The sequence below is a fragment of the Anas platyrhynchos genome, chromosome 23 (assembly GCF_047663525.1).
Source record: "Anas platyrhynchos isolate ZD024472 breed Pekin duck chromosome 23, IASCAAS_PekinDuck_T2T, whole genome shotgun sequence".
Taxonomy (NCBI): domain Eukaryota; kingdom Metazoa; phylum Chordata; class Aves; order Anseriformes; family Anatidae; genus Anas; species Anas platyrhynchos.
In genome coordinates this window covers 4,062,695-4,087,242 of record NC_092609.1, presented here as the reverse complement: position 1 = coordinate 4,087,242, position 24,548 = coordinate 4,062,695, and the positions used below count along the sequence as shown (strand labels likewise).

General features: G+C 39.0%; 1 long non-coding RNA gene across 3 annotated transcripts in view; it reads left to right on the top strand.

Moving 5' to 3' along the window:
- LOC119713570 (uncharacterized) overlaps positions 1 to 24,548 on the top strand; it is a 78,214-nt gene that overhangs the window by 13,087 nt on the left and 40,579 nt on the right. For all 3 annotated transcript variants that reach the window (XR_005260776.2, XR_011804758.1, XR_011804759.1), the window contains exon 3: positions 8,833 to 8,923. This is a non-coding gene — a long non-coding RNA (uncharacterized lncRNA). The remainder of the gene's footprint in view (positions 1 to 8,832; positions 8,924 to 24,548) is intronic.

Genomic DNA, 24,548 nt, shown 5'->3' with positions numbered 1-24,548 from the left:
TTCTTCAGGTCTGCTCTGATTCTTGTAAAACACTAAATCTTGCCTTCCTAATGCCTGATCATACCCTGCTGTAATAAATGTTAAAACAAATGAAAAAGAAAAATCAAAGTATACTGTAGTTGAACTCCTGAGATGTATTGTAACAGCACTTTAACTTGCACTTCAATTTTGCACAAATAGCTTTCTATTTTAGGTCCTGTGCATTTATGAAAAAACAGCAAAAGCTCTACTTATATTGAAGATGCAAGGCTACTAATACGGGGCTAAATTAGTTACTGTCATCTATTTTTCATACTGCAAGCCCTGTTAGCAATCCATGTCAGCTGCAAATTAAGTTGCATGGAGGTATAGTTCTCAATAGAAATCAATTTTCAGTACAAAATGCCTTTTTTTTTGCAGTTTTATGGCTTAAAAGTACTTACATGAAGTGATTTATTGTTTGCAGTTAGGGGAGAAGGCTATTGAGGTAATGATAGTCTGATTTTGACTTTTTTAGACTTTATTGTCAGTATTTGATTTTAAATAATAAATTTAAAATAATACGTGACTAAATATGAAATTAATCTGAATCTTTAAAGTATACTAATCTGTTGCCACATGGGAATTTGTATAATATGAAAGAATTTGCTTCAAAAATCAAATGATGAATAGTGGAAAGGTAAAAACCAGGGGCTGCTGAAGGAAATGCAAACTGAATCTTAATTATTTTATTTATTTATAAATAATGATGGCAGTAGTACCACGGATACACAACAACAGGGTAGCCTGGATTGCTGTATAGGCCAGATCCTCAGTAGCCATAAACTTGTTCCAGTGGCGTGGGGCCATTTAGCTTCCAGTTATCCTAAACTGTGTCTGTTCACCCTGCCTGAGGCTCAGTTCTAACATAACTCTTCGTAGTCTGAAATTTAAGAATTTATCTTAACAGAGTGTGACGATGCTGAAATGGACTTATTTTGTCAGCATTTGAAATGAGCCTTTTGTTGATGTAATTAATGGGGGTTTAATCCAAATCTAATTTCCAGAAACAGAGAGAAGTACTCTCTGTCTATTCCTTACATGCAGTCAGAACAGCAGCAGGGATGTAGGGCTGCGTGGAGTCAGAATGGAGGTGTACCTGGAGGCACTTTTTTGGGAGAGAGTGATGTCAATCCAGCAACAGTTCCTGAAATTTGAACACACGTTGATGGTTCCAGTGTTTTGCTGGTTGAGGTTTGGGCTACAAGTAGGCCTTTATACCTTACGCTTGCCTTCTCAGCAATTCTTGGTATCGGTTTTGTTTCCAGTTTCGTGGGATAAGTGTCTGGTTGCATTAGGCATTGTCTAAATGTGAGAAGTAACATGCATTTCCCATTTCAAATGGGAAAAATATCCCCAATGAAATGCATGCTGTCCTAACATAACTGCTTATCCTCAAAAACTGAAGTGCTCTGATCGAAGGAAAACAGCTATCTGCAAGCTTTACGCTTTCAGTTTTTCATAGGCTTGTATTTGACTGCTTCTTGTACAGCACAAGACTGTTTCTTTATGATGCAGTCACTCACAGTCAATACAACAGAAAGTTTTCTTCATTCTTGTGCTTCTAATTTCAAGACTGTTCATCACTGTCTTCCAGTGCTTCCTTATATCCATCCATTCATTGTTATTCATGTGTTTTTATTTCTTAAAAGACAGAAATGACACCTCTCTATCTCGATTAAACTCCCTACCATTTTACTTGTTAACTGCTATTCCTTATTTTAACAGTCTTCTCTCTTAAGAATTGATACTATGATATTGTGGAAACGTACTTTAAACAGTACTTCGTCATTCTTCTTGTTCTAGTGTATGAAATAATTTCTGTGCACATGATGAGGGCTTCATCAAATGTGTAATCCAGCTGAATGACCCTAGCGTGGTAGGTGAATTTACTGTCATAGCACCCCTTGCAACAACTCCTTTATGAAGTCACATGCTGGGATTGTTACCTGAAGTGTTTATAACCAAACGAAATATCAATGGAGAAAGCCAAGATGTGCAGTGCTGACGTTCTGAAGCTGATTGGAGTTGGAGAGAGGGCTTAAAGTCCCAATCTCTGAGGTTATTAATGGTAGTTTCAGCAGTGACACCATCCACTGTAAAAGATCATGAACCTGTACAACCTGGAGAGGAAGGTGGGTTTTTGTCACATAATGTTGCTCCCCATCGCCACCCCAGAAGCACAAGAATAGCATACCTTTAAAGAAAATAGGTATTGTCATGTGCTGTGTGCTTGGGTCCAAACCAGAGGATATGCATCAACACAAGGTGTGATCATCATAAGCTGACCTTTAAGTGTATGATTGGTATATTTAAATGAGTCGTGTCATTTAGAGAACTTAATCACGTTGAACCAGAACTCAAAAAAAAAAAAAATTTTTTTTTAGATGCTGTGTTTGTAACCTACAACACATTTGTTTTTAAACCATTAATTTTCTCAGAGGAAACTGAAATCCATATAAAGGAGTCCTTACAGAAAGGCACTGAAATGTTCAGAAGATGCATTCCTGTAGAAGATTATATATAATAGAAATCTGCTCTTTCTGAAGGATGGAATAAAATGTTAATACTTCAGATGTCAAGGAAGGAGATTGTCTCATACAAGAAAACAAACAGATATCTACATGTTTTAAAAGATTTGTGGAAAATAAATAAATTAATAAGGTGTTAAACAGAAGGGTATTTGGTAAGGTGGACGGTTGTCAGACCTTATGTGGCTGTGGATCCTTGCTACTGGGACATCTCTGGAAAGGAAAGAAGCAGGGGGGGAAGAAATTTAAGAGCATTTTAGGACAAGTAGTGAGCTGCTCGTTTAAGTGTGTGCTGTATCTGCCTCTCCTGTGCTTTATTGTGGAAGTGTGAGTGATGGCCACTGGAAGGAGTACTGAACTCCGTAGTGGTATACAAAACGGGAGTTGCTCAACTTTTTCTTACACTACATTTAAGTTTTTCAGCCTCTGAGATTTGCTTTTTGTTGTTTACAGGCTCTGTTTTTCCTTCTTTTATTACTCGCGTTTTATTTTCTGCAAAGATAATGTGCCTCAAAGTCAAACACAAAAGGAGGCTGGTGACAGACAAGCTGCTTTTTATCATCTTGAGGGAATTACTGTCATTTGCTAAATATGTGACCTGCTCTCTTTTGCTCTCTTTTCATCTTGCAGCAAATAAGTAGTGCAGCTGGGAATCAAAACAAACAAACAAAAAGAAGTTGCCTTCCTGAAAACAGGCCGGTATAGTAGCTACAAGCTCTGTGATTGCCCAGCTATATTCCCCCATCAAAAGAACTACAACTGGTGCCTTGGTGATTATCAGGGAAGTGTGTCAACTGTCACCAAATACATCTGATTTATGGGGTCACTAGTTCAAAAGTATGTTGGAATTTGCTGGGTTCTGCTGATTTTTTTTTTTTTTTTTTTTTTTTTTTTTTTTTTTTTTTTTTGTTAGGGATCTGGCAGGTTTGTTTTTCACATTTCTCTGTGTATTTATTTCCATTTAATCAGGAACTGTATCCTGAAGGAGTATGTTGTCTGTCTCACAAACCTTCTGCATGTGGAAGACAACACAACAGCGGTTCTTTGGTCGAAGTTTGGGCAGAATGCAGAATATTTGGGTCCTCTTTCACTCTCTGTGGTGTTTATTGATTGTGAGATATTCATAAATATGTTGCTGAGGTTGATACGTGCAATGTCAACATTTCCTGTAATGTAGCAGACAGGGAGCTGAAACAGCATAACCCTTGAAGAACAGAGTGAAGCTAGCCAGAAGAGGTTTGGGAAGAGATCTGCAAAGGTGTGGCTACGTGGTTATCCGAAATATTGTTGATCCTCCAGTATGCGAGGTATGGAACAGAAGCAGCCTGTCTTACAAAGCATTAGTGAGCTGAACATAGAAGGAAGCAAGTAGATAGAGCCAGATGGGTTTCAAAGAAACTGTGGAACAGTGCTGGTCCCCACGACAGACAGTGGTTGCAGTGCATGTGGCTTAACTGTTGTAAGTTCTTTTGCTGTCATTGGAAAAAAAAAAAAAAAATAATAAAAATTACAGAAGAGAGTTTGAACGTGTAAGAGGATGGCTCCTAACAAGTGCTGAGGTACCGTGTCTCAGATCTCAGGAAGGCAGCTGGAAAAGTAGGCAATGCAAGATGTAGCTGTGAGACAAGGTAGGAACTGACATTTTAGCACCTGAGACAAAAGATAAAAACATGTGCATAGTGCGTGTGGCTGATGTGATACAGCAGGTACGGGACTTGAGGTGAAGTGATTGCTCTAAGGTCACGCAGGATAATCTTACAGTCTGTTCCTTTTCGATACACTAGTGTTATTGTATGGTCATAAAGTTAATTTTGACTCTGGCAGCGTCATTTCTGATGGTGATGCTACTTCCAGTTCTCAGCTTTCATTTCACTAAGCAGGAAAGGCATCAGAAGATCCAGTTTAAGTCTGCCTGACTAAAGGAAGAGTGGGGTTTACTATCCAGATATGTTGAGTGTTTTCTCATTTCACAACTCAGGTGCAAGAATTATTCCGCCTCAGACCTCTTGCTCTGAGGATTACTTAACTCATTCTCTTGCCAAGGTAGCAAAACGAATGTCATTTTTCTCAGCCTTATTTACAGTAAGCTCCCTTTGTTCAACATAGAAGCAGGAAAGAATTCTTAAAGTGGACATAGATCACATTTATGTTCACTTAATTTCCCTTTACGCTGCAAGAATGATGTAAAACAACCTTATAATAGACCAAAATCAGACCCTCTCTACCAATGGTCTTGCAGTAGGAACTGCAGTAAAGCTAATTCATTTAGCCTTCTTTAATAGTAGGCCACTCATTATTTACATAGTTTACAAGTCATTTAATTTTTTTTATTAGCCCTAGAGGAAGAAAGATGATGCCAGGAGGAGTGTTTGCCTCTACTTCGCCCCAGTTTACTCAGGACAATGCTGATATTATTTTCACTTTAAATGCATGCCATGTTTAAACTAAATTCTGGGAGTGGGAGACCTTGTGAAGCTATTGGGAAGTTCCCATTGACCTAAAAGACACCCTCAAGATGCCTATGAGAATATTATTCCTTCTGTGATCATTGAGCTCTCAGCTACTGTTTCTATATCTACTTCCTACTATCTGGATACCGTCAGGAGTGTAGGTCCCATTTAATCCTGCTCAGTCAGTGTCATTGCTTATACTGGTCCCTCTCTGTGGCATTTTTCTTCTTTTTTCACCCTGTGGAATATTCAAGGGTGAAAATTGATCACAAGCTGCCTGCTATAGTAGTGATTTGTAAGGTATATGTGTGTGTCAATTGGGAGGTGATCTCTTCCACTAAACCACCAAACAGGCTGTAATAGTCAGAAATGACCAGAAATACCACTGGGACATGTCTCAAATGTGAACATACTGAATAAGAACTTCGCTATTCGATACAGCTACATATTTAAACAACGCTGTGTAGCATTAAGCAATATGAGGGCATAGTCTAGAAGAAACAGCTAAGAAACAGGATCTGACTAGGAATTATGCTATTTGCTTGCTCTGGACTTGTATAAAACATGCTCTCTCCAAATAAGATTCTTTAACTTTTTGTGAAATGAAGATGCTGATTCTTTCTTTAGCTCATTCCAGGTGCAAATGGTGTTAGTGTCCAATTATAGTATGTGCAAATGCTGGGAGAGGACAGTAAGAGAAAGAGGAGGGGAAAAAGGACAAAAGAAAACAAAGACACTCTCATCAGGGTTGTGCAGTGTTCCTTCTGTATATCAGTTCTAAAAAGTAAGGGATCATTAGCTATGTTTTTTTCTTCCAAACCTTGTACAGTTAGCAATTCTATTAATAATAAGCGCTCTCCTATTAAGCAAACTATCCAATTATTAATCCATTAGCAAGTATATTGCAGAAAACTTCATTGTAATATCTATTGAGAAGACATGTTCCTGACACACTTTTTTTTTTTTTTGGGGGGGGGAGTATCTTCTAATTATGATTTAAAAGGTTATCTTCCTAAACTTAATGAGGAATTAATGATTTGCCTTATTCCATAGTACTCTAGCAAAACCTTCTCACAAATTAACTGTACCTCCTGTTCTCTGCCTTGAAAACTTCTCATGACATGTTCAAGCTCTCTATGGGTTGCTCTTCTGTTTTGTTAGGAGCAGCAAGATTATATAAGAAAATGGCAGCAATTATGATATTAACATAATGGGAACAATTAGTACAGCAAAATCCAAGTTTTAATTGAAATGCACTCATGTCTGTTCAGAAGGTCTTTGTCATATCTTGATTTATCTTCTGGTTGTGATAATGTTCTGCTTTCTATTAGTGGGGGTGAAAGCAGAATGAAAGCATTCAGGCATACAAAACTCCCAGGGAAATATATGGAAAAGCAACCTCATAGCTTTGATATCTGACAAGGGCTTAGTTATAGTGCTCATTGATAATTTCCCCTTGAGTCTTCTTTGAAAGGAAGATTTGGAGTTTTATTGATAACCAGCAACAAGAAAGGACATCATGGAACCCACATTTTGTCTTGGAAAGAAACCTTCTGAAAACCAAGTTTTGTTCTTGAAACCTGGGTGTCTGTAAATTTTCAGTGTCAAAAAAAAAAGTGCAGGTTTCACATCAGCTCACGTGAAATACAGATGATGTTCTGCATCCTCACTGCCTGCTTGCTTTTTCTGTCTTCAGACAGAGCAGTTTATGTCTTAATAACACTTTTCCACATAGAAAGGGATTATAAATATTGCCTTACAATGCAGGGTGTTGTTAAGCGTAGACAGTGAGGTAAGTGAGGCTGGTAGTGGTCACATAAGCTTTAATAAAGTTGGACAGAAGGCTTATATTTAATTTTTATTTCAGCAAATAGTTACGTTTAATTTTTAACCTTTCCTTAGGTAAAAAGGGAACCGAAGAATATTTCTCCTCTTTTTTTTTTTTTTTTAATCTACTTTTGTCCTTTCTTAGGTCTTTCCCAGAAAGAAGATCCATTTATCGTAACTGATTATAACATTCTCCTTTTCAGTTACTTGGCTCCCTGCACTGCATTTCTTACTTGCTGCCATGAATACCTAATCCCCAATGAGAATTAGAGAAGCCCTATCTGCAGCACTAAGCAACTGTATGATGGAATTGGAGGGGCACAGGGCTGTCTGTCTGAAGCTGTCTGTTTATCCGTGTAAATTGCCTTCTCTGCCCATGCAGCCCTCAAACACTTGAGTGAGGACAGCACCTCATGCCCACTCCATCCTTTCTGTCTGCTATATTGCTAAATGTCATGAGCTCTGACAAACAGCTGATTTATGACTGACACTTTGAAATCCCCTAGGAAAGTCACAAGCTGTTTTGAAGAAAAAGCAGAGTAATAATTTGAAGATGTTAAGATTAAGTCCAACAGTTCCATGTTTTAGAGTTTTTCTGGGTTATAGGATGCTAAAAAGGATTCCTAAAAGCCAGGCACATTCAGACCTTTATGACCTTCTGTCATACCTTACAGGTACACAGAGAGAACTAGGAGTACAAGTTCTAGGAGTTTTCAGAGGAGCATAATGCCCTTTTTTATACTTGGTGTAAGTACTTAGCATCCTCTGTGAAACATTCCTGGAGAATAAATATGATGTAAGCACTTACATGCTGCACTTAGCTGTTTCAGGATTCTATGATACCTGCTTAAATTTCAAAACAAACAAACAAAAAAAAACACAGCAATAAAATAGGTGACAAACATTTTCTCTGTAGCTCTAGATTTTTATTAACCAGCCAAATTCTGTTTTTCTTACTCTAATAGTTAAGATTAACAGATTGTTCTGCACTTAAAAGACATCCAGTGACTCATTTAGAAGTGTACTGTTATGTCATTTGTTTTACTGCCTAAAATAAAGTACCTTTTTTTGTGAAAATACGTAATTGTTTTAAAGGGTTTTAATTTCCTAGTGTTATTAGTCACAGGTAAATGGAATTAACATCTGTATTACCTTTCATATTGTGCAAAGAACAATTGCATTAATGGATTCTCAACAGTAAGTATATCCCAGTTTGCTGCTGTGTCTCGGTAGCTGACCTTGCTCACTAGACAGTTTAGCTCATATTTTGCTACTTAACTGTTGCTTTTGTGGTTTGTGTCAAGTTGATGGTTTACAAAAGTGTATTTCTGTAGTTAAAACTGGTTGTGGTCCAAAAAATGAATCCCTACTCATGCAGCAGTCGCTGAGCTATTGGTAGATTCTCAGGAAAAGACTCCAAATGCCCCAGAATAAAAATCCCATTAGTGAGAAGTGGTGTAAGAGGAAATTGGTCTGTGAAAATGAACTCATCTTCTACTTGTGCAGCAAAGCAGAAAGAGGACAATGACATGTTTAGCTACTTGTCACTGCTTACCCAATATGCACACTTTTCCCTAACTTGACATTTAGGCCAATTTTAGGATTTTAATTAACAAATTGTAGCTAAGTCTATTATAAAACTAATAAAGGTAAAATTGTTTTTCCATTTGCACAACAAACCCAAGTTAGTGTAAAGAAATTTATCCTCTGATGTGGTAACAACAAGCCTCTCTTTCCTCTCTCTACTCTCCTCACTCTACTGAAGAATTCACTTTACAATTGCATATTGCTTCTTTTTAAAACTGAACCTTTCTTCTTTCTTTATATATGGTTTTCTAAATGAAGAGTTGGAAGAAGAAACTCAATTTTCTTTATCTGTAATGATAAAATTCCTGTGTACCTAACATATACATACATTTTTGAGTTTGTGTTAATTTATGTCAGAAAGTTAAACTGTCAGGGCCTTTTGGCAGCCCAAATTGAATCTCTGTACCTTCTTTCCCTAGGAAGTTAATGGAAGTTAACTGTGTACTTGCTGTTTGTGGCAAAGAGATGACGGCCTGATGCTTGAGCAAACAGCCTCTTGAACCAACCCAGGTATCTAACAAGAAATTGCAACCACTGAAATACTGCGGTGTAGGTCCAGACAAGGAAAAACCCTCATTAGTATACTCTAACCTTGGCCTACTATTACCTGCTATTAGCAGTAGACCGAGCTGCAGCACAAACCAGAGCTGATGGCAAGAGGTTGCCATCAGCCAGCAGACTGCAGGATGTTACCTCTGTGTGTGGTGGTGGCTCCCATGCCTGATTTCACCAGCACTCCCTATGGGACTGGGAGGGAGCAGGAGGTTTGCCAGAGAAGCCCATGAGCTAAATCCTCTGATCTGCTGCATATGCTGCAGTGTGTGCTGTCATCCCAGGTGCAGTTACTTTGTCTATAAAAGTGAGGATATGGAGCTTTAAAAAAAAAAAAAAAAGACAGCAAACTTCTATGATTTCCTTTGATTAATGGGTAGCTGAAGGAAAGTATTTTGCAGAAAATTTACAAATTGAAAAGTGTTTGTTTCTGAATATCAGCAATGTTTCAAGAATGCATTACAGCAGCAGTGTTATAAATTGATGCATTCCATTGATCATCCCCTTCTGGACAGAAGATGAAAACAAACAAATAAAACCAAGCCATTTCTTTGATCACAAATGGGTATAATAATGAGGTTTCATTTTCAGAATGTTTGGTTTCTCATGTTTGAAAGATATTATAATGTCACGTACAAAAGTTAGAAATTGTAGCTGGTGTGAAGTTATGATTTGACTGCTGCTGGCTCCAAATGTTAAATTAAAAGTCAAGGCAGAAAATTAATAATTTGTCAGTATTATAAAAGGATTCATCTTATAGTTAGAGGCAGTTGGGGGTCAAAGATCCTAACCTTGCTGAATAAAAAGGTGCCTGGTTTAGTGATCACTGATTCAACATCGTTTAAATATTCAGCTGAAAAAATATAATAGAATGTAATGGTACATAAATTCTCCAAGGAGAAAATAAAGCCTATATGTATGTCTATATTTTACACCCTGAATGTTCTGCAGTTTGACAAGGACATGGATGAAGTTATCTTATGCTGGTGGTAGTGGAAGGTTGATTAAGAGCCCAGCAGCAATTACGAATTGGCTGGTGCCAGCAAAATGTAACAGCCTACTAGTCTCGTGTGTGTGTGTGCTGCCTACCTCTACAACTAACTGGTTAGCTTTCAGGAAGGACAGCTTTCTCCTCTGCAACCAAGTATCATCTCTGTTCTATTAATTGGTTGTCAAAAGAAAATCTGATTTTTTTTCTCGTCTACTTCAGTGTTACAGAATTTTAAACTGAAAATATTTTCATTATCAAAAAGTTATTCAGAACTTTAACCTGAAAATTTACATAAGTGGTAAATTTTTGAAAGAGTTAGAATTGAGGAGGGAGGGCAGGAGAAAGGAGTCTTGGCCATTGGCACTGTTCTGGCAAGAATTTCTCAGTAACTTTGCAGTCAGATATCCTACCTTAGCCGAGTAAATGAGTTCCAGAGTTCCTACCTCTGCTGTTTGATAACTCTAGAGGGTTGTGATGTTTCTGTTAATCCCAAATCCTTAACCACTTAAACATTCCTGAGATTTTGAGGTGGTATAGGTGCTTGCAGGAGGATGCTGTAAAAAAAATAAAAAAAATAAAAAAAAATCAGTAGATTAATTAGAGCATCTCCAAAACTGGATTTTCTTGCAGATGTAACTTTCAAAATTCCCTTGTTTGGAATTTTTCATTTAGACATTATCAAGCACTTTCATTATGGTAAAATGAAATACACATCTTTTGACTTGAATGTTCTGATATTTCAAATGATTTAAAACGTTATTTTTCTGCTGCACTTAATTTTTTATAATAATATCAATGAAAGCAGTGTATTTCTGTGGGAAGCTGTTGCTTTTATCAGTTTTCTGTAGAAGAAAGCTCTCCCATCAGAAGCGTGCTGACCAGCTTCATTGACCACAGCAACACTACGCTGAATCCTAAGCTTATTATTTATACTTGATTTTAATTTAAAATGTTTAGTGGTCTAGCCAAAATTAGTGTCTTACTGTGCATTCAACAGAAATAAGCATCTATAATTTAAATAAAGGGAGATAATAAAAGGAATAGGAAGCAGTATTTTAGAGACTTTGTAAAGAATGGGATTAGCCCTAATCTGTCATGTGCAAGCTCACAAAGGCTCTGTGTAAGGTAGAGACTGAATAACCATTTTCTAAGATCTAATCCCAAGGCAAATTCCAAGTTTCAGGGTAACAAAACTGTGAAAGAGTTAGTATAAAGCAAACATCCTCAAAGGTGTATCATCTTCTGTAATTAATTCTAGACTTAGTCAGTTTTCTGCTGTTCCCCAGTTAGGCTGCAAGGTCACAACTCAGGCAATAAATTGCACTTTGTCACAATAATGATAGCAACAAATAATTATGAGCAATTTGCAATCAGAGATGTATGTAATAAAACATGTTAAATAATTTTGAAGTACAAAATTAAGAATGGAATCTTCATATGGATAATTTATTAATAGAAAAAAATGTAGTAGTAGTAAAATGAGGAATTTCTGGAGATGCCTAACTTGGTATTTAGGTCCCACACTGAAATTCAATGGGTGCAACAAATTTTCCATATCCCTGTTTTCCCATAGGAAAATCCTGTTGCTTAAGTTTTTGCTATTTATGCTTTGTTCTGTGTCTGCTTTTAGCAATCATCCTATAAATAAACTGGTCGGTACAAGAAATTACGCTTCTAAATGCTTAAATTCTCAGAAACCATCAATCATGCATTTCAAGAGACACAGGGAGGCAGTGGTATATTCGCAAGAAAATTTCCTGGATGAATTATGAAGCTTGACTGACTTGGAGCACTTTGATATTTTCAACAAAGTATATATGGATGCCGAAACAGTGCACTGTTTTTAATATCACACATCTCTTTATTATTAAGATTTATTTAACAGCTCCAGCAAGTTCCCTCTGCCAATTAGAAACATTTTTTTTTTTTTTTTCCTGTAGTTACTGTAGTCGTTTAAGTTCATTTGATCTCCTGCTGTGGTCAATAGTTTTGTATTGATTCTTCTCTGGGATGAGAAATTTGCAGGACGAACTGTGAAACAACATCAGACCATTCTGATGGAGACCTTTCTGATGGTCTTACTTTGCTGTGTAGCAGCTGCCCCACCATGTCTCCTGTAAGACTAGCGCACAGAACTTTCCTGTGGTGGGTTTTTGGCTGTTCCTCTAAAATAGTGCAGAATCAGGCCTGGGTGGAGTGAGCTCTTAAAGTTAAGCATGTGCTTAAGTGCTTTGCTGGATCACTGCCTTGATCTATTGATGTTCCCAGTGTAATTTGCAGTAGATATAATTGCCTTCCCATGTTTTCAGTGGCTGCACAGCATTAAATCTCCATGGACTGTCCTCCTCCTAGAGCTGGTGCACCACCACTGCCTCAGAAATGCTCCCTAATGCTTTGAAGGTTACTGCAGAATAAGATGTCTTGTTTGATGCAGAATCAAATGCTTCAGAAAAGTTTCTGTGCCCGGTAAGATCTCAGGTGGCAAAGGAAAGGCTGAAGAGTTGAGTGTAATTGTGGATCACTCTCTCCACCCTGCAACATTTTCGGAATCAGAGCACGGCCTTTTATAGGGGCAGCTGCAGAGAGCAAAGCAAGATGGTGGCAAGGCAAAATCTCTTGATTTCATAGAATCGTAGAATGAATCATAGAATGGCTTGGGTTGGAAGGGACCTCAAAGATCATTGAGTTCCACCACCCCTGTCATAGGCAGGGATGCCACCTTCTAGATCAGGTTGCTCAGGGCCTCATCTAACCTGGTCTTGAACACCTCCAAGGGATGGGGCATCCACAACTTCTGTGGGCAACCTCAAGGCCTCACCACCCTCTGAGTGAAGCATTTCCTCCTAACTTCTAATCTAAATCTCCCCTTTTTTTAGTTTAAAACCATTTCCCCTTGTTGTGTCAATATCTGATTGAGCAAAGAGCTGCTCTCCATCTTTTTATAAGATTTCTTGAAGGGTTGTGGACTGGGACCTGTTTGCTCCCTTTTCCCTTTTTTTCCAGCTCAGGATACAGAGCTCTGCAAAAGGGAGGATCCCTAAATTAGAGCCATACACTGCACTGGATTTCCCAACAGAAACATCGCCCTGTGCTTGATCAGTGCTGGACTTAATGATGGTTCAACATGCGTAGCCTTCCATTTGTATAAAGGCTGCAGTATTTTCATCAAGAAAATGTTCACTCTGCATGCTTTTGCATTTCTTGTAGATAGTAACACCATTGCACAGTGTGTATAAATAGAGTTTTCAAAGGGAAAAGAGGAACACTGGTATTGTTCTTGAAGTTTGGTAGCTTCACAGACCGGTGATACTGGTAGGTAGTCCAGCGGCTGCCTGTGCTATAGAACAGAAACCCCGGTAATCTAATGACAACATTAGAGCTTTAAATAATCCTAGACTTTATCTAGGGTATGTGAATAGTGGCTTAAACAGTGTAACTGGAGTCAGTTGAATCAATCTCTTGTAAAATACAACTAGAATCGATTGCTCAGTAACTTTGGTATATTTTGCAGTGCCACAGTGGGACTCTTATTAGCGTCTAGTAGTGAATGGAGGTACCCTGCGACGTAAATAAACTAGGCTGTGATGTCCTGTTAGCAAATAAATAACATGCTAAACAAAAATTGTTGGCATTTCATGAAGGAAACTTTCTTAAATTATGAATGGTTGTAAGGCTATTCCAGGCAGTAGTGTCGTAAATTAAACAGATGTTAGCCTCCTCTCTTCTGCTTTCTCTGTACTCTGAAACCAGTCTTTCAGAAGGGGAAATTGCGCACTTCTTGGCAAAACATAATTATTAGAAGAATTTTCATTACCAAATGAAAATGTAATCAGTCATCCTGGCTGAGTGGTGTTTTCCTTTAATCTGTACCCAGAGTAGGAGCTGTAAGAGAGCTGAGTATTTCTGTACAGCTTTTGTTGTATGTCTCATCACAGTATTTGAGTGCATCTCAATGGTATATTAATTAGGATGACTGACAGTTCTGTCATGTGGTTGCTTCTCCCTAAAAGCAGTGATGTACAGAGCTAAGTGCTTTCTGTTCTTTTTTTTTATGTCATATTACTTTTTTTTTTTTTTTTTTTTTTAAAGCAAGGTCAAAAAAAGTGTACCTTTTACTTGGAGCAACAGATGCTGAGGTTATTGCAGTCCTCAGTTCCCATGAGATTTTGTGAACAAACTGTTTGAAATTCATTCCCAAACCAGCCCTGGTGAAGCACACTCTGCTGAGCAGAGGAGCTGCAAGCTGTATTGAGACAGCAGAGCAGAAAGAGATATCTGCAACTTAAAGTGAGAGATGGCCCAACTTGAATGCAAACGGTGCACGTATAGGGGAGTGTTTTTCACTACACCTTGAGATTTTCTTGTGCTAATGACACTGATCATAGCTAGGAAGGAAAGATAAAGGATCTGCTGGTTATAGCCATGTAATCTCTGAATATAGCAATCTAATAGATACGTAACTATTATCTTCTCTTTTGTGTAGAGGCAGTATGCTGTTTAATTTTAGAATTCAATGTACTTTTAAAATATCAAGTGCATTTCACAATAGTATATGTTAAGGAAGGACTGGAAAATGCTATCTCAACAAACAAAAGCATACCTCCTAAGAAAGGTGGGGGGAAGTGGAGGAAGGTCAGGAAATGAAATGGAGTAGGCTTGGTGTTTCCTGGAATTAAAAGGAAATGCAGCAGAAACTGGACAAAGCAATTTTAGCTTTGGTTTTGAGATTAAGGAGCCCATGTGAGTAACCCATTACATTCAACTGCTGCTGCTGTGTCAGCCAATTTTCTGCTTGCTGTGCCTGAGTATAGGTTTCCTATTCAAACAAATACGTTTCCAAGTTTCCTTAAGATTTCTTGGAATTAATAGCCAACTTGGTAAATCTTTTGTAGGAGGCACAGTGTGTGCAGCTGAGCTTCAGGTAATCTTTTACTGTGTTGTAATTTTTATCGTTTTTGTTTGCTTGGGTTTTTCTTTGTGGTGTTTGTTTGTTTTGTTTTTAACAGAAAGAAGAAAGCTCTTCCCTTTAAAAGAAGAGTTAAGCCTTAGCTGTGGGAGGGAGCTTGCTTAGAAAGGAATATATGTAAGGTGGTTTATGCACAGAAAGTAGGAAGCTGGAGAATCTTGTATTCAGGAATCCTTCCTGACATCATTTACTATACAAAGAAGGAGTAGCTTAGGCATTAGACTGTTTTGACTTCCTTTTGGTGCTTGGATCTGAATTGGGAAGTGGAGAAATTAATTCCATGGTTATCATCCTGAATTCACAGTGTCTTCTGTACACATTAGATGTTTGAGTGGCTGGACTCCCAAACTGGGGGGGCAGGTGCATAAATGGATAGGATACTGAATTGGCCATCAGGAGAGTTGGATATATCCCTGCTTCCATCAGTTGCTTTTTATCTGACCTTAGCAAGTAAATTCATCTTTGTTTTTCCAGCCTGTTAAAGTATCAATGTACAAATTAGGTTAATAACATCTGCTCATGTGTGCATGTACAGTATTTACTGAACTGAAGCTTAGACTTTGCATGGGACCTCCAGCTACCACTGTTATGAAGCCGTAAGTACCAGTGATATTTCTGAATAATTCCTGTATTAAGGACTGAATACACTTGCTTGTGCAAAACTTCATTGCAAAACCACTCAGAAACATCATATTTGAATGAAGGTCATGTGTCTTCTAGTTCACTGCTCTCCTCTTCCAGACAACCATGCTGTATGATCCTTTCATAAATCTATCAAGCTCTGTTTTCAGACCAGTAACTTCTGCCCTCATAGCTCCAGCTTGGAAAGACAAAATTTGTACTGGGGTGTGATAAGACAAATTTTCAAGTAGTTCAGAATGCCTTCTGTGAGGGTTGCATCTGGATAACTCAGAGTTTTTCAAATACTCAACTGGTAGAAAGTGGTTCTTGCCCGGTGAAGTCCGTAGCCCAGATGTCAGTTTGCACCAGCTCATGCCTTGGCACAAAACTTTTTCTTCTGGGACTGAGAAGGTGAAAAAACCTTGGCACGGACAGGCTTTCTTTATATCTCTGTTTTCCAGCTTCTTTTTTCTGTCCCCATCAACTGCCAATAAATTAGTAAATGTTCCTCCAGGCTGGGGTGCTGGGAAAGTTGTGCTATGCCTTTTTTTTTTTTTTTTTTTTTTGGTTTATTGTGGGATAAGGAGGCAGTAAAATGAATAGGCTTCATAAATAAGTTTCCCCTCACCATCTCTGTGAGAAAGGAAGAGAAGTCCATTTTCTTTCCTAATGAAAATGAGGACAAATACTTGGTTTCTTTTCTTCTTATTTGGAGCATGATTTCTATATAGTAAATCATTAACATATATGTTAATGGTTTGAAAGTTTTATACAATTCCTACATATATGTAGGAATTGTATAAAACTTTCAAACATTTAAAGAGCAGGGCTCTAGAAGGCAAAAATTCTACCAATGTTAGCAAAAACAAACAAAAAAAGACTTGGTGATTATAACAGTATTTTTTAAGATGTTTGGAAATCATGGGCATTTAGAATGAGGCAAGGAATAAGTAATAATGTATGCAATTGCCTTGCATCAAATTTTCAGCTGAACAGTAAAAATAAATAAATAAATCTTATTGTTCCTATCCGGTGAACAGAGAGGATGCCAGGAAATCTGTTTCCCATTCAGCCATATTTATGAAGGAATCGTCTCTGTTGTTTGTGTCCCTTTACCAGCCCTGCAGCTCCTCTATGGCATCCTATGCACTCAGCAGTGTACCTTGGCAAAGCTCTGCTGATTTCTGTGCTGAAGATGCTGGCCCTAGGAAGCCACTAGGTAGAAGTACATATTTTACAGCTCATAAACTGAGGGAATTGTATGGCTCCAAGGACTGATAATAGGATGCAGCCCCATTCATTCTCAGATCACTGGCTGGAATTTAGCCCAGTCATGGATGAGGTACAATACATTGGCAGGGGCAGCATGAGAAAGCTGGGACCAATGATGCTCATGCTGTACCTGCTTTGCAAATAAACAACACATATATTTTCCCACTCTGCCAGCTCAACACCTTCAACAGCTGCACTCAGGAAATAATCTTGAAATTGTCTATATTTTATAAGCATTAGGCCTACAGTAAGAGCCAGGAGTTTTGGATACAGCCCTGTATTTTGAGCACACCAGCATTTGCAGCATGTTTGGGGAAAGGCTGCTGCATTTCTTGGAGATCTTTACATATAAGTGGTAGCGAGGTTAACATATAATCCCCAAGTTCCCTCTGCATGAAGTGATGTAGCTAAACTGATACGTGTAACACAGGATTCTGTGCTAACGGACTGATGCTAACTTCCATTAGGAAATTAAGAAAGTAGTAATGAGTGAGAATACGTGGTAGCTTTATACACAGCGCTGTCTGTGCAGATGCATTGGCTGAAGATATTAAGCCCCCTAATGTACCTACAAGGTCTCTCACCGTTTTCCTACCTGAGATGTTTGGTCAAGTGCCTGCTGTGTAACTGCTCTTTCTTTAAACCCATTCCTTTTAAAATGAGCTGGATTAGCTGAAACAGATTTAAATAACAGGTTTGCTAGTCCATATATCTGGATTTAAAAAGGCCTTGTGTGTTACACTGATGTAGCAAATCAAAGCAGGATTTAATGAGTGGGAGGTTATGGATGGCTGGAGGAAGCTGGGATCGATAACCTCCGAGTCACTGTTTCACCCTCTGGGAGAGGGCACAAGCTCAGGCCCAAGAGCAGCTGTTTCACAGCGTTTTGGACATTTCTTAAAAGATGAAGAGAAATTACTCTTGATGTCAAAGGGCGCTAAGGTGTCTGTTAACCCCCTGCTGGTACAAATTGCTCGTACTAGGGCAAAGCGGGTGTGAAGTGCTCGTGGCTGTTCTGTGCTCCTTGTGTGATGCTTTCTCTCCAAGCAAAGCAAAGGCACAAATGGTAGCTAGTTGACCAATGCATTTCTTGTGTCCAGTTGAGAAGCAAGGTGGCAGCAGCAGCTAAACGTTCGTTCTTCAGCTGATAAAGGCTGGATTTTTTTTCTCTTCTGCGTCTGCAGAACTTCCAACCAACCATAAAAAGTTCAGGGGTGTCAGAGTAGAGATCTATGCTGTAATCAAGAGGGATGTCTCCTCAGAGCTCTATTAGTTGCCAAGAAACTACTTTTGCAAAAGTAGAAATCTCTAACCACTCCTAAAATAATTGACTGGATGGACACAGAGTGACCTAGCTGTGCTCAGGAAGATTTCCTGGAACAGATGCTGAGATACCACGGTAGGGAGTGTGATGTAAATACAGAGACATTGCCAACCAAATGGGGAGTCTAATTGGATTTAAATCCTTCTATAGGAGAAGTAGCGTAGATTCCTGGCTAACTGAATAGCTGTTGAGGAGTGCAGGTCCAGTGACTTCAGCTTTTTGACTCTGTCTCTGGACTGTAATACTAGCAATTAATTCTCTTCACTTTCCAAGAGAGAGTCTCGTGCTGCATCGATCTTGATGTTTGGACTGTAAGGTTTTCAGTGCCTGTCTGTTGTTAGGCATTTACAGGGTGGGTGGGCCTATCTCACCTCACCTCATACAAGTAACATTGACATGTATCAGAACTGAGCCTTTGTGATTTCAAGAAGTTTTGTTCATGCTTTGCCTTCCTTTCATAAATACAGGTGGTTATCCATCTTTCCTTCATGGGCTCACTTGCCTAGAGTGATGCAAAGACAAGCTCTGATGGGTAGCGTGTTGTGCTCACTGAATGCATGCACAAGGGCTGTGTGGAAGCAGTGGTAGGCATCAATATTTGTGTGTTTCTGTAAGTATTTATATACTATATCAGTTCCCTGTAGCTCTTTCGGACTCACTCCTTTGAAACTCTGAGGAGTTACAGAAGTTGAGAGTTCCACCTTGGATGAGGGTCTCTAGCAACTGCAGCCTCAGACCTTGAAATAGCAAAATATTTGGGAGAGAATTCTCCAAGTGCAAGTTTTCATCTGGGTCTTGTATAAACTAATTCCAGCTCTCTAGGCAGTTGATACCCTTTTTATGTGAAGGACTTGTTTATTTCTAAAGGAAATATCTTCATCTGAGAGACAGTCTGCTGTTATGTGTTGACTTCATAAACAACTTTGAAAGCACAGACACACTGATGGTTAATATTTCTTGGCTTTTTAACGTGCAACTTCTTTTTTTACTATTTGTGTTTACAGAAGCTTAAAATAAAACTTACTTGGTCTCTGTCAAAACAAAATCAGATCATTCAAAATTCTTAGTTTTCAATCCTGTGATTTTTGGGAATGTGGAGTTTGGAGAGTTAATAGGTTTTATTATCTCGAGTGTCTGTAGTCATCCCTCAGCTGCTGCCATGCTGATCTCTTGCCCTCAACTTTTTGGTGTATAAGGACCCATTTTTTAAAAAAGCAGAAGCAATTTTACTGTAGTCTCCATGATTTAAAGCTTTGTTCCATGCTAAAATACAAAAAACTTCTGAAGATTTAGAAGCTGTACCAGCTTTTACAACATCAGGAATTCAGGCTTGTACTTTTAGTAGTTTTTTGCTGCTGTTGTTGGCCAAAGTTGTGCAAGAAGTTTTCTTCAGGGAAAGAGGTGTGTTTGGCTGGAAAAAGCCAGAGCTATTGCTGGACAAAGGCTCTGCCCAAGCTGTGGAGGAGCAACTTCTCCAGCATCACACCTTGGTAGCCGCTGAGTCAGGAATGGCACATTTAGTATAAAGCCTCAGTCGAGGTTCTTAGTGTCTGGACAAGGTATCTGCTTATAGTCAAATCCACTTCAGTAATATATTTTAGTGTCACAGAGTAAGCAGTCAGAAATTTTGTAAAACTCAATCTAAATGTGAACACGAATAACCTGCCCCCTGTACTGTTAAAAGTTTTCCATGCTAATAAAATTTAGCTTAGGAGAATTACTAAGTAATTTCAAGTACCATAAAGTAGCTGTTGTGAATAAAAAGTGTTGTAACTGTGAAGACTCGGCCCAGTTTCTGCAGGAATTAGTTATTATCATTAATTATCACTCTATTTTATAGTTATTGCCTCTAATTTCAGACTTTAAATACTCTAAAGCATAAACAATGCTAATTTAATTATGGTGTGAGAGTTGTTGAAATTTGCATGCAGGGGAAGAAACCATTAATAAACTTTATTCAGAGAGAAACTTACAATAACAATTAGCATTTTCCTGCATTTCTGGTGTCATGGAATTAACCATCCTTCCTTAGCTTAGGCCAATTATTTATTCAACACAGGCAGCACAATCTGTATTAATCCTTTAGAGATACAGAAGGCTAGAGAGCCACGTGATCTTTGTGATGGAGCAGCCACAAAAAAAAAAAAACAAACACATTCCACTGGTATGAAGTCCTGATGTATAAACATCACATTCACCCACCTGTTTGTGGCCAAGAACAGTGTCAGAAGAACTGATGAGAACTATGAGAAAATCCAGACATTGATCCTGTTGTTGAAAGTATGAAATGGTTTTATGCTGGCGTGTTATATGGTTAGTATTCCAGAATGTTCTACATAGGGTTAAGAAGATACTTCCTAGTGCATTTTAGAAAGCTTTGGTTGTCCAGAAGAGACAAACACAATAATGATCACTTCTCATGAAGCAATACTAGATCATATAGTATAATGTCCATGAAATAATGTCTAAATGTTATATATGTATATATATAACTTTATAAAATCATGTTTAAAGGTTTAATTTAATGAAACAATCATTAGAATTTTCTGTTTTCATCTCCACAGCACCAAAAGAATCCTGTTACACAGCACTCTTTATCTAGATAAAGATGAAGCTAGTTCATAGCTTGACTTACCTACATATGAATCGTGCAGTGACAGTCTCTTTCTTGAAGATATTTCCAATATAATTTTCACCTCTGCAACTAATTTTGTGTCAAAGCTTGTACATGCATATGATACCTAAAGGCTTTTGAATGGAAATGAGCTTTAAGTGGCTATTAACATAAATTGGCTTTGAACCTATAATCTGCAGATAAAAGACCCTTTGAGATGTCCAGGTCTTATAATCTTACTTATGCTCTGAATATAGAAAAACATAGTTATAAACTTTACAATGCAATTATTGGGATTATTTTTTTTTCTTATTTATTCCTACTGTTTCATGTGGCTGGCTGACCTTACTTCATATCAAAGGAACATATTTGGGAGGTCTGGCTGGCTACAGGCCATTAGTGTGATGCTTTGGTGTCTACCTGGGGGCTGCACAGAGATTTTCTGTGTAGGTTCCCTATTCACGGGGCAGTGTCAATGAGCGCATATTTCTGTGACATCAGCACCTGCCTTGGAAATCACTGAGTAGCCTCAATTTGCCTCCTTCAAGTGCCTGTTCCCAGCCTTGCTTGAGAAGGGTTTGTGGGGTGCGGAGGCACTTAGCTAGCTGGTTCTGCTACACTGCATCTGGAAGCTGTGGTGGAGTCTCTGGATATGTTTCTGCTCTTCCCTTTGTCCACTTTCACGCAGGGTCAGCCGTAGTTTTGCTCTGCATACGCCATCTAGACAACGACGATTAAGGCTCAAGGCTGCAATGAATACGCTAATTAAAGCAAATTGGCAAACAAAACTTCACCAAATTCAGATGCAAATGCTTGCTGGATGAAAAACTCAACATGAGCCAGCAGTGTGCCCTTGCAGCCCAGAAAGATATTTGTGTCCTGGGCCCCATCAACAATAACGTGACCAGAAGGTCCAGGAGGTGGTCCTCAGGAGGGGATTCTTCCCTTCAGCTCTGCTCTTGTGGGACCCCACCTGCAGTGCTGCATTCAGCTCGGGGGCCCCCAGCATAAGAAGGACACAGACCTGCTGGAGTGGGTCCAGAGGAGGCCACAAAGGTGATCAAGGGGCTGGAGCAGCTCTGCTGTGTGAACAGGCTGAGGGAGCTGGGGTTGTTCAGCCTGGAGAAGAGAAGGCTCCAGGGAGACCTTAGAAAGGCCTTCCAATAGATAAAGGGAGCTATGGTTTAGATTAGATGTAAGGAAGGAAGTTTAGATTAGATATAAGGAGGAAATCTTTTACTCTGAGGGTGGTGAAGCACTGGCACAGAGAAGCTGTGGGTGCCCAAGGCCAGGCTGGATGGGGCTGGAGGCAAACTGGGTTGGTGGGAGGTGTCCCTGCACATGGCATGGGGTTGGAATTAAATGGGCTTTCAGGTCCCTGCCCATCCAAACCATTCTGTGATTCTCTGAACCTGAAGACACATCCTTAAAAATCCATGCCAAAGTGTTTCTTTCTTTGGTTCAGGCTGCTTTTTTTTTTTTTTTGTGTTGTGAGACTGGCAGCCTGAGACTGTAATGTTCTGTATTCATTTATGCCAGCAATGATCTTCCACTTACTTCACCGGTACCCAGCTAGATACACACCGTGGAAATCGCCCTTGTGCAGAACTGTTTCAGTTTAATCTGAGAGATGAATTGTTGCAGAGGGCTTCATGTTCTCACCCATCTGCCCAGGGTAGGAGACAAGCTGCAGCAGAACCCTTATTCCTACAAGTGCAAATTGAGCATGTTTATAAATATGCTACAAGGATGAATTTGAAAACAAAAGGACAGCTGTGTACTTGTAAGCATTTAGCAGACACTGAACTGCATGTGAAAACACCATCACTACACGACACAGAACTCAGCTGTAAGGCTTGCTGTGCTCAGAGCACATGGAGACAGGCAATCACGTTTGGTTATGCAGCATGAGTTTAAATGCTTTTCTGAGCACAGCTTTCTGATCCTGTTCCTCTGTGAAAATGCACACTCCTTAATTCCGCTTGGCTGGAGGGGACCTGTAGGTGGCCTTCTTTATAAAAGTAATATTGATCTTTACTAATCACGTGTGGCTAAATCATCTTTCTGATAGCTGTAGCACATGGGCATGGATTGCTGACATGCATTTCTTGCAGGGCTGACAAATGAGGGGAGGTTGCTGGTGTCGCACCAGCTGACAAGATCAAGTGTCATTTTGTTGCTGTTTTTTGCTTTTACATTTTTTTTTCCCCCCCCATTTTCTTTGAGGGAGGCAGGGTGATTGCAAACAAAGATCTAGCAGCCCGTGTTTATTATTTATATGTTTCTGTAATAAAAACTGAGCTGCCAAATTCAAGTGAGGAACAGAATTGCCCTGGAAATGAATATAGAAATTGTTTTTTTGGGGTGTCAGCTCAGTCTAGTTTTCTATCACACTTTTTCCATTATTCATAATGTCATATAGTGTTATGTATTTAGCTAGGGCTTGGTAGATAGGCAGTGTTAAGTATAATCTGTGCTTGTGTCAGCCGTTAATGTCATGATGGACCAATATTTGTTTTTCAGTATTTAGTATATTTTAAGGATAAAGCCATATTACCTATATAATTTTTTTTTTTTTTAAAAGCAGTATGATGTTATGCCTGGGATCTCATATTTAGAATTCAGGTCCTTTGTCAATCTGGTTTCCTCTGCTGTCCTTTTTACATTAGGAGGAATAATACTACCTTGCTTATGAGTTGATGGCTTCTATGGTGATGTGTATGCTGCAGTACCTGCTGCTCAAATCTCGAATATTCAAAACTGCTCATATCCTGTCAGGCTTTGCTGACATGACAGAAATGAGATTTATTCAGTCTGTTGCTTTCAGAAGTAGCTAGGTTAAATAGTATTAGACTTGTCACATGAAAATAATCTACAATTCATTAATAGTTTACCCTGAATGGGGGAGAGGAGGAACGTGTGAGCACAATGCTGCATAAGCATCACTGCTCCTTAGTGGTTCAAGCAAGACAAAGTGAAAATTGCTTAGGTGTAGGAACAAATGTTTTAGATTGTGAATTCTCTAATGGGCATTTCACTATCCTTTCTTAATTCCTTGTGGTTTATTTTGTGTATTATTTAGCTACTAGAACTTTGTATTTAGCTCGTCTGCTTCTTGTTATGGCTAATAGGGGCTGTAACCTCCTAGATGCATTTAAGAATGAAGAAAAGACAGCAAATGGAATATAGATGCCTTTATGCCCTGTGATACTCAAGGGCTAGATCCAACGTGGGGTTTAGTTATCTGCACATCAGCTATTTGTTAATACCTAGGATTTAGATGAAAAAGTATCACAGTAGAACCTGAGTTCAGAAGAGAACTAAGGTCCCTTGGAAAGAAGTATCCTAGAAAGGAGAAGCTGCCTACAGCTATAGGCAGTGCTACAAATGAGATTCCAGTGCTTTTCAAGCAGTTTTGAGTATGTGTGTAGGCTGTAAGCAAGGTCTGTATGCATGTGGGATGTAGGACCAGGACCTTTTTATAAGATTAAATGCTAAGGAGCGTTCTTGGACAAAATTAAATAAAAAGGCACTGTGTCCGACTCACGACTGCATGTGCTGTTGCTGCACATCTCTACAATAAGCAGGTTAGTTCGTTTGTCATTTTTGGTAGGGCTGTGTTTATACCTGAGGTCATTTCTGCGGCTGTGCTGTGAACCAGACCACAAAGCCACAGACCTGCCTGCCTGCCAGGTCAGCATACACCAGAACCTGCTGGAGAAAGGACAGGGAAAGGAGTGAGAATGGGAACTTCGTAAACTGGCTTGGCTGAAGAAGTTGTGTAACCAAATGCGT